This window comes from Gambusia affinis, linkage group LG09 (assembly GCF_019740435.1).
Source record: "Gambusia affinis linkage group LG09, SWU_Gaff_1.0, whole genome shotgun sequence".
NCBI lineage: Eukaryota > Metazoa > Chordata > Actinopteri > Cyprinodontiformes > Poeciliidae > Gambusia > Gambusia affinis.
The window spans coordinates 21,553,902-21,566,014 of NC_057876.1; the positions used below are offsets into that span (position 1 = coordinate 21,553,902).

A 12,113-nucleotide genomic window follows, 5' to 3' on the forward strand; every position below is an offset into this window, starting at 1 on the left:
ACTTTAAACATTTAATTCCTTAATATTTCTGAAAACGTACTTGTTTCATTGCCAGATAAATTATAACGTGAAAACTGTCTTTTTAAAAATGAAATAATCTGTCAATGGAACAAGTACTATTTAACCAATATTAAGGAATTATTTACTTAAAATAAGCCTCCAAAGCTTGGTAAAAAGTTACATGTATGTTAGTTCTGTCTTGTTTCAAGTGTGCAAAGATATTAGAACTAGAAACTAGAGCAAAATAACTTGGTAAGATTTTGTGTTTTTGTAGTGTAGTGGTTTGTTTGTGTCAAAGTGTAAAATCTCACTGAAGACTGGTGACAATGTTGTGAACATCTGCAGGAATTATGTACTTGTAACACTCTGAGGAAATCTATTCACTTGATTTTAAGTGAACAGATTTACCTACAAAAATATTGTTCCAGCCTAAAAGACACCAGCCTCGTTTAGAATGTTAGTGAGTTTGAATAAACATGTAAAATGTTTAGGGGGAAATATCAATGGTGTAAATACAATTCACACAAAAGATTTTCTGAGATCAAGTGAGCTTCATGCATGAACAGTGTTTCCTTGACAGCCTGACAAGGAGCTGTAAATTGTAGGCTGATGGTTTTAATGTCACAAATTGGTGGAAACGCTGCACATTTCATCATTAAAAGGGGCATTGCTTGTTCAGTTCTGAAGTCACAAACGCATCCATTAGCCTTTGCAGCCATAAACCACTCCATTATTGAATATGTTCTTTTTTTGCAAGGTCAGAGCATGTTTGGCAGACAAACCGAGATGAAATTATCTTCAGATGAGCTCACACTGTGCAGTTTATTTTATAACTGGCTCGGTCAACCAAGACTTTTTTTAATTCTTGTATTTATATTGTGAATCATATTTGCAGAAGCATTACAGATTTGAAACAATCAAATGTTTGAAGGATTATAGTCTATCTTACTTTCACCTATTACCTAAAGCAATTATGATAAAGCTTTATTATTGCACCAGCACATTAAAAAAATGATCTTCTGGCTCAGGACTGCACACATCAGCATAATTAGCTTCCTGCTGCACCGTACCAGTGGAAATGCTTCCTAAAATCACAAATCAAACTTAACATTATACTTTATAATGAAGATCAACATGGTTTTCCTTCAGCAGTGGAGTCTTTCAAGGTTAATATGGTTGGAAGTCATGATGCTGGTTGCATTAAGAGTCCTGCTCCAACCACTGAACAACCTATAATCAGTCAGACTGCAACATTCCTTTGGAAATTTATGGAAATTTACTTTAAACCAGGGGCGTCCAAACTTTTTGTCAAAATCATGCAGTCAAAAGTACTTGTGGGCCAAGAAAATAAAAAAACAATGGATGCTATTCATTGTGGATCCGAACTTTAAAAAGATTTTCCTCATTTGCTGTATTCAACAAAATTTATTTAGTTCTCAGTTTCATTTGATTTCATTTCAATTAAACACATTTATTTGAAACAATAAGACCAGGATTTGGATCACTTTGCTTCATAAATGCTTGCTATATTTAACTAAGTTTAATAAACTGAATTAAATATAAACTGATTTGGGTCTGCTTTTTGGTAAAGGTCTCTAGATAAACTTGGTTCTGATTATTATAAAAGCTTTGTTATAAAAAGAGCAATACTTTGTGTTGTGCTTAGCATAATCCATATGGCAGGTAAGTTTTAAGTATTTGGCTTTATATGTACAGGATGAAAACATTATTCAGGAATAGTTGCCCCAATAGATCCGACCACAAACTTTTAAATAAAAAACTCTTTATTGAGGTCACCATGAGGAGATGAAGGCATCAATCAATTCCCTAAAGATTATAGCACATGGAGCCATTGGTGAGATACAGAAAAACTAAATTATATAAACTTTCCTATCTAAATTTGAATCTTAATATCTACCCCTACAGTTTACACTAACGTATGCAGATGACTCACTTTTTCCTTTGGCACTTCTTGACAGTCACAGCAGTTGTAACGCAGCTTTCAGCAGGTACACTTTTACTCATTGTTGCATTGGTGCTCTTTTCAAAAGGAAACAGATTTTTCTTTCTGTGTAGACTGTGAGTAATTTAAAAAAAAAGATTCCCAAAGCTGTTGCCGCCCCCTCCTTCATCAGAATATGACAAATGTTTCTTTATAGATTGTGCCTGCAGGTGTATGATCCTCTAAGTTTTAAACATCACTCCTACAACACTCCCTTGCAAATGTATTTATACTTTTAAATTTCTTCACATTTTTCCTGTCACAACCACAGACAGATCATCACAAAGCAGAGCAGGGAGAAGAAATTGGATGTATGATTTTATACAAGTAGGAATCTGAAAAATGAAGTGTGCAATTTTTTTTACCAACCACCTGAGTCGATACCTTGCAGACCATTTTCTTCTACAGCTGCTGTCTTTGGTTTGTCTCTATTAGCTTTCCCTTTGGTTTTAGATGCTGTGCAGCTAGGACTGTTGTTTTGAAGTGTAACCATGGTAACAAGGTATCTTTTTTTGAAACCGGGATCTTCTGATTAGCTCAAGAGCTGAAATAATACCTGAACTATGACCCCCAGTTGTAGAGGAGTTGAAAACGAGTCTTTATGTTCCATCGATCAATCTCTATCATCGATCATTATGGACAAGGATCCTCAACCCGGCGTCTCTCTGCCCTGGCATAGATTTAAAGAGAAGCAGCAAAAGCAAATGAGTTGGATTAGCAGAGCTGGCCAATAAATGATGGCATTATCCAGGAAAGGTTTCTATGGAATATTGTACCTTGTCTTGCCATGTTGCTGAAAATGTGCAATATAAATAAAATTACCTTACCTTCTGACAGACATGAGACTTTCAGACAGCAACGACCTTCATTCAGAGGTCTGCAGATTTATTCCTGCCACCAGCATCAACATCCACAACGACTCCTTAGAGATACGTGGACGATATGAGTTATGACAGCCTTTTATTTGGTCACCTTCCTAATGTAATGGCCTTTTTGTGGCAAAACAAAAGATGATTTAGACAAAATAATACATATAAATCACTTTTGGCAAAAAAGGACTTTTATTTTGAGCAGGTGACAATTCACATTTTGGATAAAAGAACTATTTTTGAATAGGATTTAAATTGGAATCACTACAAATGACTCCTTATTATTCAACGTCAAAATTGTTTTCAGATTATGTTGAAAAGTTAAAAGTTGGGAAAACGAGAAAAAAGTTAAAAATGTGCTGCAAATATCAGAGAAAAAGAAGCCGGAAAATGATCTCATCTTCTTGTGATGTTTGCCAAAATATATCTTATTTTACTTTTGACACTTTTTAAAGCTTTATAATTAAATAAAATGGTTGTGGAGTGTTAAAATGAGCAGAATACACATTAATAAACTCTTATAAAAAATCCATCTGTATTAAGTGAGGTTCAATAAAATAGATTAACTGTTGTGATTGTAAAGTAAGAAAAATGTGAAAAATCTCAACATGTATGAAAAATGTGCAAGAGACAGAGGTCAGGGGTCACAGTTAAACAGCATCATCGCTGCGATAGAGAATAAGGAAACACAACAAATTGTGCAGCGGCCACATCAACTCTGGCGTTGTCAGTAAATTGGAAGACAATCACTTTGACCTCTGTGACGACGGCTGGGGCAGCATTGACACAATAAAAAATTAAATGCACTGTATCAATTTTCCGTTTCTCCCTCCGTGTGTTGGCGTGTCAAGAACCCTAAACAAAGTGCTTTTGGTCCGAGGAATCCTTCATCTTAAATGTTTTACTGCTGAGTTGGAGCGCAGTCAGGAGACTTAGTACTGTAGATGTTCAATATGTTCTTCTCAGTTTGTTGCAAAATCTAAAAGTTATTTTAAGTGTTGTTAAATTTTATGTGAACATGCAGCTTGTGCAAACTCATGTTTCGGATCTTGAATAAGTTTGCTGTGAAACAGATTGATGCCTCACAAACTGTTATTATGTTCTTAATATCAAACTTAATGTAACTAGAGAAAAGAGAAAAATAGGAAATCCAATCCAATTTATTTGTAAAGTACGGCGCCCCCTTAGGGTCATGGGAAAATTGTTTTTCTTTTGCATTCCCTTGGAAAACTTTTGAGTTCCCTCGAAATAATGTACTGAACAGTTCAGGCGACATAATTGAATACTGAAAGGTTTTCTTATGGTGGCCATCGTACTTTCTGCTTTTATATAAGGTTTTAAGGTTTTTCCATGTATGTTCGTATCTTGTTTGTGAGATATTTGAAGTTTTATATATTTTTCTTTAGGATACAAATGCACCGCAAACCTCTCTGCATATGCAAAAGCAAAACAGGCCAAACATGGACTTTTTATCCCCACTAAGATGTAAACCAACTTTAAGTGAGAAGGACAGAAAGAAAAACTACATCCAAACTATTTTGAACTTTTTATTTCTGAGTTATTTTCATGAGGTAATAAAGTCATCTGACAGTTTTGATTGTGCCTTTTTTGTGTTGGTAGTCTGAATGTTTAATAAAGAGTCATTTTTATGTACGTCTCCATCTCAGCCTGACAAACAGTCACAAACATGCAGTGAATAAATCAATTTTCAATCTGTTTTTGCAGCAAAACGTTAAAAATATGTAAACATGTTTTCACTGAGGCCCTTTAAATGTGTATATATTTGATAAGTTAAATAGGTTGACTTTATGACAGACACATTCAGGTTCATTTTATTCTAAGAAAAGAGAAAATCAAGTTGGTGGTTATCGTCAGTCCAGCAGCTTCTGCCCTGGTACATTAAATAAAATACAATAAATGATCCTAAACAAACTACAAAGCAATAGCTTCCCATGTTAGCAGTAGTTAATATTTGTACAATAATTATGTTATTAAATTTGTCTAAAATGTAAGTTAAAATTTAGTCCTTGTAAAGAAAAGACAGAGCTGATCCTAATACATACCATAGTTACGGACAGGAACAGAAAAGGGGGAGAAGTTGGCAGTTGCTGGTTACCATGGTAACCAGCAACTGCCAAGAGCAGCCAACAGAACTTAATACGCCTATAAATGTAAGAAGAAACAACTTCTTCACTAAACTAACTACTCGTTAAACTAAATTGCGATGGAAAGGAAAAGGAAAACTTTCCTCATGCCCCTGGGGGTAAATTTAAAAACCTGCAGTTGACTAGACAACAATTCACACAAAACAACAAACATGTTTCTCTTACTGCACCTGTCGCCTCCTTCACCGACTCTAAGGTCAGCTGACCAGCTGCTCCTGAAGATGAAGTGATGAATGAAGTGATGAGTAATGAAGATGAATGCCAGGGAAATGTTAAGAGTCTTAAAAAAGGTTTTAAGGTAGACGGTGAATGAGCCTGCCTAACATCTGGATGCGACCACAAAAGTCTAATCACCTCTGAGCTTCATCTTCAGGAGCAGCTGGTCAGCTGACCTTAGAGTCGGTGAAGGAGGCGACAGGCGCAGTAAGAGAAACATGGTGGAGCCATGAAGACATTTAAGAACAAGTCAACGTTTTATAAATCTATTCTGTAGCTCAACGAAATGTGATCCAAAGTTGCAACCTTGAACACTATTAGCTTTTTATTTAAGCAAATATTCACTGCAAATAACGTGACAAGATACATATTTTGAAGTCAAAATAAGAAAAAGTAGCATTTTCTATCACAAACATTTTGTTTTTTTTACATATCTAAGTGTTTCATTCCTTGTTTTTAAAAGCCTTGTAGCTGCAAATAATGAGTGCGTGCAGAGCTCAGGTGTGACAAAAAGAAAAGCTCTTAAAACTTCACATCTATGAAATGTTTCAGGGTTAATTTGTTTTTAAAGCTCAAATAAATGTTTTGCAGGAAGAAAAAACAGAAAAATTACTAATTTTCAAGGTAAATGTTAGTTTACCTGCAGCAGTGATGTGAGAAAGCCTCTCAATTCAGGGGAGCAGTTGTTGACGTTCTGCTTTAGTATTTGCTTTTCCTATTCTTGGAGTTCTTGTGCGTCTTCGTGTGATTTCACTACAATTTCTTTTTCTTCCTTGAGCAGGAAAAAAAAAAAAACACACATATGAAGTATATCTTCTGCAGGCTGCTGCTGTTCAGTACCAGCTTCTGCTCAGAGCCAATCAGCAAGTATAGCTGGATGATTACTCATATCCACAGAAGTGTGGAATTGGACAAATTGAAGTGTCTTTTCACCCGGCTCAGAGCTTCTTAAAGTGTCAGGCTAAAATTGAACTACTTCAAGGCTAATTGTGTAACAACTCTGAGTGCCTGCACCCAAGAGTTATGCAGAAGATTGAATGTTACTATGGACAAAGATGTATAATGACAATCAGTTCTTGAGCACTGAAAAAGTCACATAGAGCTGCTTTCGAATTTAAATCAAAGTGAGCTCTGTTAAAAAGGCAGCGGAGGACGTCCGTATGGGTCGTTTTGATAATGCCAGCAGAAAATTGCATCTGCAAAAATGCATCTTCATCAATATGTGTTGTTCATGAAACCAGAACTTTATTTTCTAAATAACTGCTTGTTCTTCCTTTTGCGTAAAAACAAAAGGATTTAAGAGACCTTTGCCTTGTTTATGTTTCTGCCAGCTTTCCACTTCAATAAAAACAACTGAGAACATGAAATATAAATTCCTGTCACAAAAAGTCAATTAGATTTAGATCTGGACTCAGACTGGGCCATTCTTACACATTCTAGGTGATTCATTTTCTCTCCAGGCACTTTTATACGGCTGATGTTATGTACTTTCTAGTACATAATACGTTTGTTTAAGAAACAAGAAGCTACTCAGCATCACATCAGTTGGGAATAAACAACCTGTTGTCAGCTGAAAGATAATCTGCCTTTTATTATCCTTTAATTACCAGTTAAATAAATCTAATTCAGGTGCCAACTTATTTATTTATTTATTCATTTACATTACCATACATTGTATAAACACTTTGAATGTTATTGTTTTGCGGATGGAGGGTAAAAACACGATTCTTTTACTTGCAATCCATAGCTGCTGAGGTAAATCAATCCCATTACCCCTATCGGGGGTGTCCAAAGGGTCCAAATTAACTGGATTAATTTTGTGTAGCATTAGGCTAAACACAGCAAAGGTTGTAAAAGAAAATTCTTATTTTCATTGCTGGAAATAAACTAAAAACATTTTATAGACTTGAAAAATAGAAAATAATAAGTCCAAAATGTTAAATAACTGTAAACATTAAGGCAAAATTGTAAAATATTACATGTTTAATTTATTCTTGTGCAGGTAAAAGATAAAGAACTTACAATAATATTTTAGTTGTTTTAATTGGGGGCCAGGGAAGTGAGGGGGGATCAAGTTTTGGCCCCTGATACTTTCAGCTTGGGGATTTTGGCCCTCGGTGCAAAAAGTCTGGACACCATCAAACTAAATAAACCCTGGAGATGTAAATATTATTAATTCAGTGCAGTTTGCTGTAGCGGAGGCAAAAATAAAAAAACAAAAAAACCCAGTGAAGAACAGAGCCGTTGCCATAGCAACTGACTGATAACAGCTCTACTAGCTAACAGAGCAAAGATTATGTTCAATTTTCTCAAGATTCAACACCAAATAATAATAATAAAAAAAACAGACCAAAATTTCCCAAAGAAAAGAACATTCAGTCTGTTACAGTTTTATGTTTTCAGGCTTGATGTTTATTTTATTAATAAGTGATTGTTTGAACACGGTGGTTAGTCAGGTAATTTAAACTAATGCTACTACTGATGATCTGTTAGAGTTAGTGTGTGGGTCAACTTATTTTTTTTCTGAACTGAAACACACCGAATTCTGAAACACATCTACATGTTAAGGTTGTCAAAGTCAAACTAGCATAACTGACCTTCTTTTTTTTAAAAACCTGCTAGACTTTTTTTTTTTAAATAAAACCTTTTACTGACCTATGATTTAGTGTGTTTTGTTGACAAACTGACAGCTGAAACCAATGGTAGTCATCGTCAGAAAGGATTTTTTTTTTCCCTGCTGGAGGGCAAAAAAAAAATCATGTTTCAACATGTCTATAAAACAATATATGCAAATTTTCCAACTTGATGTGCTACACCTGTATGATTAAGTTATTTTTTTAGTTTTCAACTATATATTAAATCAACTAAAAAAATGGCATTATAGATAATGTTTTGCCAAAGAGTAATTTTTTCTTTATCAGGATATATGCCTTTATGAATCCAGCTCCTTAAAATGGAGTCATATTCATTGACTTTTCTATAGAGAGATATTGTATTTGCCCTCTTTTTTTGGCCAATGTATTATTAAAGCACGTCTCCCAGAAGACTACTCCAGCCACATGGTTTCTATGGTTACCACCATTATACCAATGCCTTTTATGAGTTTCGTGGACATCACCTTCTAATTACTTCCAGAGAACAAATCCTTGTTTCAAATAAATCCAGCTTTATTTTTAATCATTTTTCAGGAATTAAAAGGTGAAAACTGCCGAACACGGCCAGCAGGTGTGTCAAAACCACATCACTCCAGATACAAATCAGCTGGAAATAAACTTCACTGGATAATAAGTGTTGAGGTTTTACTGAAGGGGGGGAAAAAACAGTCTTAGGCTTTAAATAAAGACTCGTAGGAATGATGCAGTGGACATGGTGTGTGTGCTGTGGGGAAACCTTTTGAATGAAGGGCACGGTCTGCTCCACTTCAATTTATAGAGCTTCCTTTTTCCTATAAAACTAAGCTGCACTTTGGGGAAAATATTTCCTTATCCCCGTCACAGCCAGCGTGACCCCCAAAACCCGAGAGGTGGTTGTGATTAATGTTACCTGCCCCTGCTCAATATTCAAGCTGCTTTTTTGCTCCTGGACATAATTGCTTTTACACAAAACATCATTCTTACAACACCCTAACAGATAATTGGGGTCCTGTATCTTTGGGTTACATTTCTTATAGCACCAATAATACCTATAATTTTGTTCTAAAAGATTTCCTCAATAGGTGTGGTGGTTTTGCAGAGTTGTTGTTGACAGTGCAGACAAACACTTCACATTTGAACTGTCACCTACAAAAACCTCTTTTCTCCAGATGCTTTCAAACACTTTTCACTTAAAGAAATGTGAAAAATCTACACAACTACCGGTATGTTAAAATGCCAGGTATCTGAAGGAAAATACTTTGGCTGCGATAAATAAGCTGGGAAAAAACAACCTCGCTTCAGTTAAATGTAAACGCTGTAAAAACCTTGGCTATAAAATTATGCAAACCTTTAAACGAATACCTTTTTGAAGCAACTTTTGATTCAGCTCCAGCATTTAGTCTCTTTCTATAAACACCTGCAGTCAACTATAGTTAATGTAATTAACCTAAAATACAGTTCAGCTGTCCCTGCTGGATTTCTTTTCACTGCAAAAACACAAAATCTAAGTATTTTTAGTCTCGTTTATGGTGCAAATTTCTTATACTTGTAGTAAGTCAACTTACAAGTATCTCTTCAGCAAAACATGGAAGCTTATTTTAAGTAAGCAATTCCTTAATATTGGTGAAAAATGTCTGTTCCATAGGCAGACAAAACAATTTCCCCAGGTTATAAGTAAAATAATATTATGGAATTATTTACTTAAAACAAGCTTCTATATCTTGCTGATGTTACTCTTAATGCTAAAAAATAATAAATAAAAATCAACAGAAATCTGAGTCATCAGTGGAAAGGTCCAGGATTTGCTAATGGAAAGTGAAAATGATGAGTTTATAACTTTAAAAAACATTATTGTAACTTAATCATGGTGCAATAATAAGCAGAAAATTCAAAATGGGATTTTTTATATCCTAAACACAGGATTTATTCAACATAACTCAAAAGTGTTGAGCTAACATCTAGACTTCTATCAGACATAAAACATGTAACACAAAACTACAGCCTGCCAAAGAAAATTTACATATGCACTCTTAGACTTTCTTGCATTTGCTGACAACAGACATTTCTGACACCGCCTGTGTAATTGCAGATGTTTGGCATTTTCCTATTATTTAGTATTTTCTTCACATGAAAAAATAAAATTAAATGTCTCCAATCTCAGATGAGCCAGCTGTGTTGCAAACAATTTCCCTTATGAGTTGTGGTGCTCCATGCTCCTCTATTTAAATAACAGCAGAGGTCACAACTCTCCGTATTTTTATAGTGAGCAAAGACAGCCAATGTAATGGTTCACCTCCTCTGAGTATCAACCTGGCTGCCAACACCGAACTCCAAAGTTCCCCAGGAATCTGCTGACTGGTGAACTTTATAATAACTATTCTGTCTGACTTCTGAGAGAACTGGACGGTCCCACTGGAAGAAGTTTGACTGGATCTTGACGGTGCCTAGAAATTGCCTCGTGCACCCAAGGTCCGATCTGCTGTAATAACTCGTGTCATGACACTTGCACTTCTCTGCCAGTCTCTACATCAGAGCATATTTTCAGTTACAATTAATGTAGCAGCAGTTTATCATATTGTTAAACACTGTGTTAGCTATGAACTTATCTAGAATGCCAGATGTAGATAGATAGATATGCTTATGTTACATTTATTGAGATCCCCATTAACATCTGCAGCAGCTATTCTAATTCATTAGATAAAAAAAACAAAACATTACATTTACAAACAATCGTATTACAGATGAAGTACTTACATGTCTTTGAACTTCTATTTGGGTTTTTACTACTTCTAAAAACAGCACAAGCCCTTACAAAATCCACCCAGAAGGTTTTTGGTAGTAAGTCAAGTTAAAATGTCCTGAATCAGAAACCTCCGAAAGGTAACGCCACAAATCAGCAGACACTGTCCCTCACCTAGCAACATCTGCCTAGCAACCCCAGCACCTAGCAACCAAGACGGGCCTCCAGCATGTTTTACCGCTGTATGCGCTTGAAAAGACGAACGTTTTGTTATTGACTTATCTTACAGAAACCATTTGCTGCTTTCTTGTTGGTTGTGCAGGAAACTCTACAAATGATTTTCAAAGATGTATGGTTTCTTAATTGCGCATCTGTTTTTTTACGTGCCAGTGTAACCGTTGACTTGGGTGCGTGGCCAGCCAGCAGCAGCTTATTTGGATTTAAAGTGACAGAGACCCCAAAACAGCTCATTCTGAACAGACCAGCCTAATCGCTAATTATCTAAGAATGATTTTGTGACAGAAATGTAATGAACATGTTTATATGTTTTCTGTCTGTTCAAGGAAGCATAATATGCCACTTTTAAAATAACACATTAAATTTTTAATCACTTTTAAAGAAAGTCTCTAGTTTAAGTTAGGAAACTATTTCACATTCCCCATTCAACATAAAAAGTATCTTTATTTAAAGTGCTTTCTACTTTGATATATATATAATTCTCTCATATGTACTATAACATATGTACATTCACAGACAGACAGATAGATGAAGTGAGAGCTAACTTATAAGTGGATAATAAATAATCTGTGTTGATAGGTTCAACCTGCTACCTGGATGTTTAAGGAGCCCGGCCCATCTGCATGCACAAGTGGACACTTATAACTGGCATATAATTATGGACCAAGGATATGGCAACCTTGCTTGGGAGTGAGCACGCTGAAATGATGCGAGACTTGTGAAAGTCAAACAGCTACTTACGAGCTGAAGATGCATGCCAGCTGACATGAAAAATCTGGCTTGTTGGCCTGAGGGCAGCGGAGAATGTTGATAGGGAAAGCTGGAGGCCGGTGATTGCTCCCAGAAGCACACGGCACTCCACATGACGAGCTTCCTCTGCATGACTCGGACATCAACAGTGACCTCTACACAATGGTCATACATTAGGACAGCCTCCCTGAAAATGAGAGGCAGAAGTGTGTGGGGGAAAACGTGGGCGGAGGAAGAAGAAAGCTTAATGAGATCAGTCAGTAAAGTGGACATCTCTATGCCACATCCACCTCTGTACATCCAATAAATTTTCTGCAATTTGTTGGAGCTGTACCCACGAGAGGAAAAACTGAGCAAAGCGTAAAGGAGCTAATGATAGCACTTGTGTGAATATATTTTTCCCCTCTCTGCTCAATACTTGCTAAGATTTTCATCATTATTTTGTTGGCCTGGGCATTAACATTTGCCTTGGAGAAAAACATGCAGGCTCGTGTTAAAGTT

General features: G+C 35.8%; 1 long non-coding RNA gene across 2 annotated transcripts; it reads right to left on the reverse strand.

Annotated features, from left to right (window-relative positions):
- Positions 1 to 1,894: 1,894 nt before the first annotated feature.
- LOC122836821 lies at positions 1,895 to 10,918 on the reverse strand. Of its 2 annotated transcripts, none has more exons than XR_006371620.1 (4): positions 10,640 to 10,918; positions 5,893 to 6,024; positions 2,830 to 2,924; positions 1,895 to 2,672 (listed from the first exon to the last, which is right to left on the reverse strand). It is a non-coding gene; the product is annotated as an uncharacterized LOC122836821 (long non-coding RNA). The 2 variants fall into 2 exon arrangements; XR_006371621.1 differs by lacking the exon at positions 10,640 to 10,918 and adding an exon at positions 7,275 to 7,380.
- Positions 10,919 to 12,113: the final 1,195 nt, after the last annotated feature.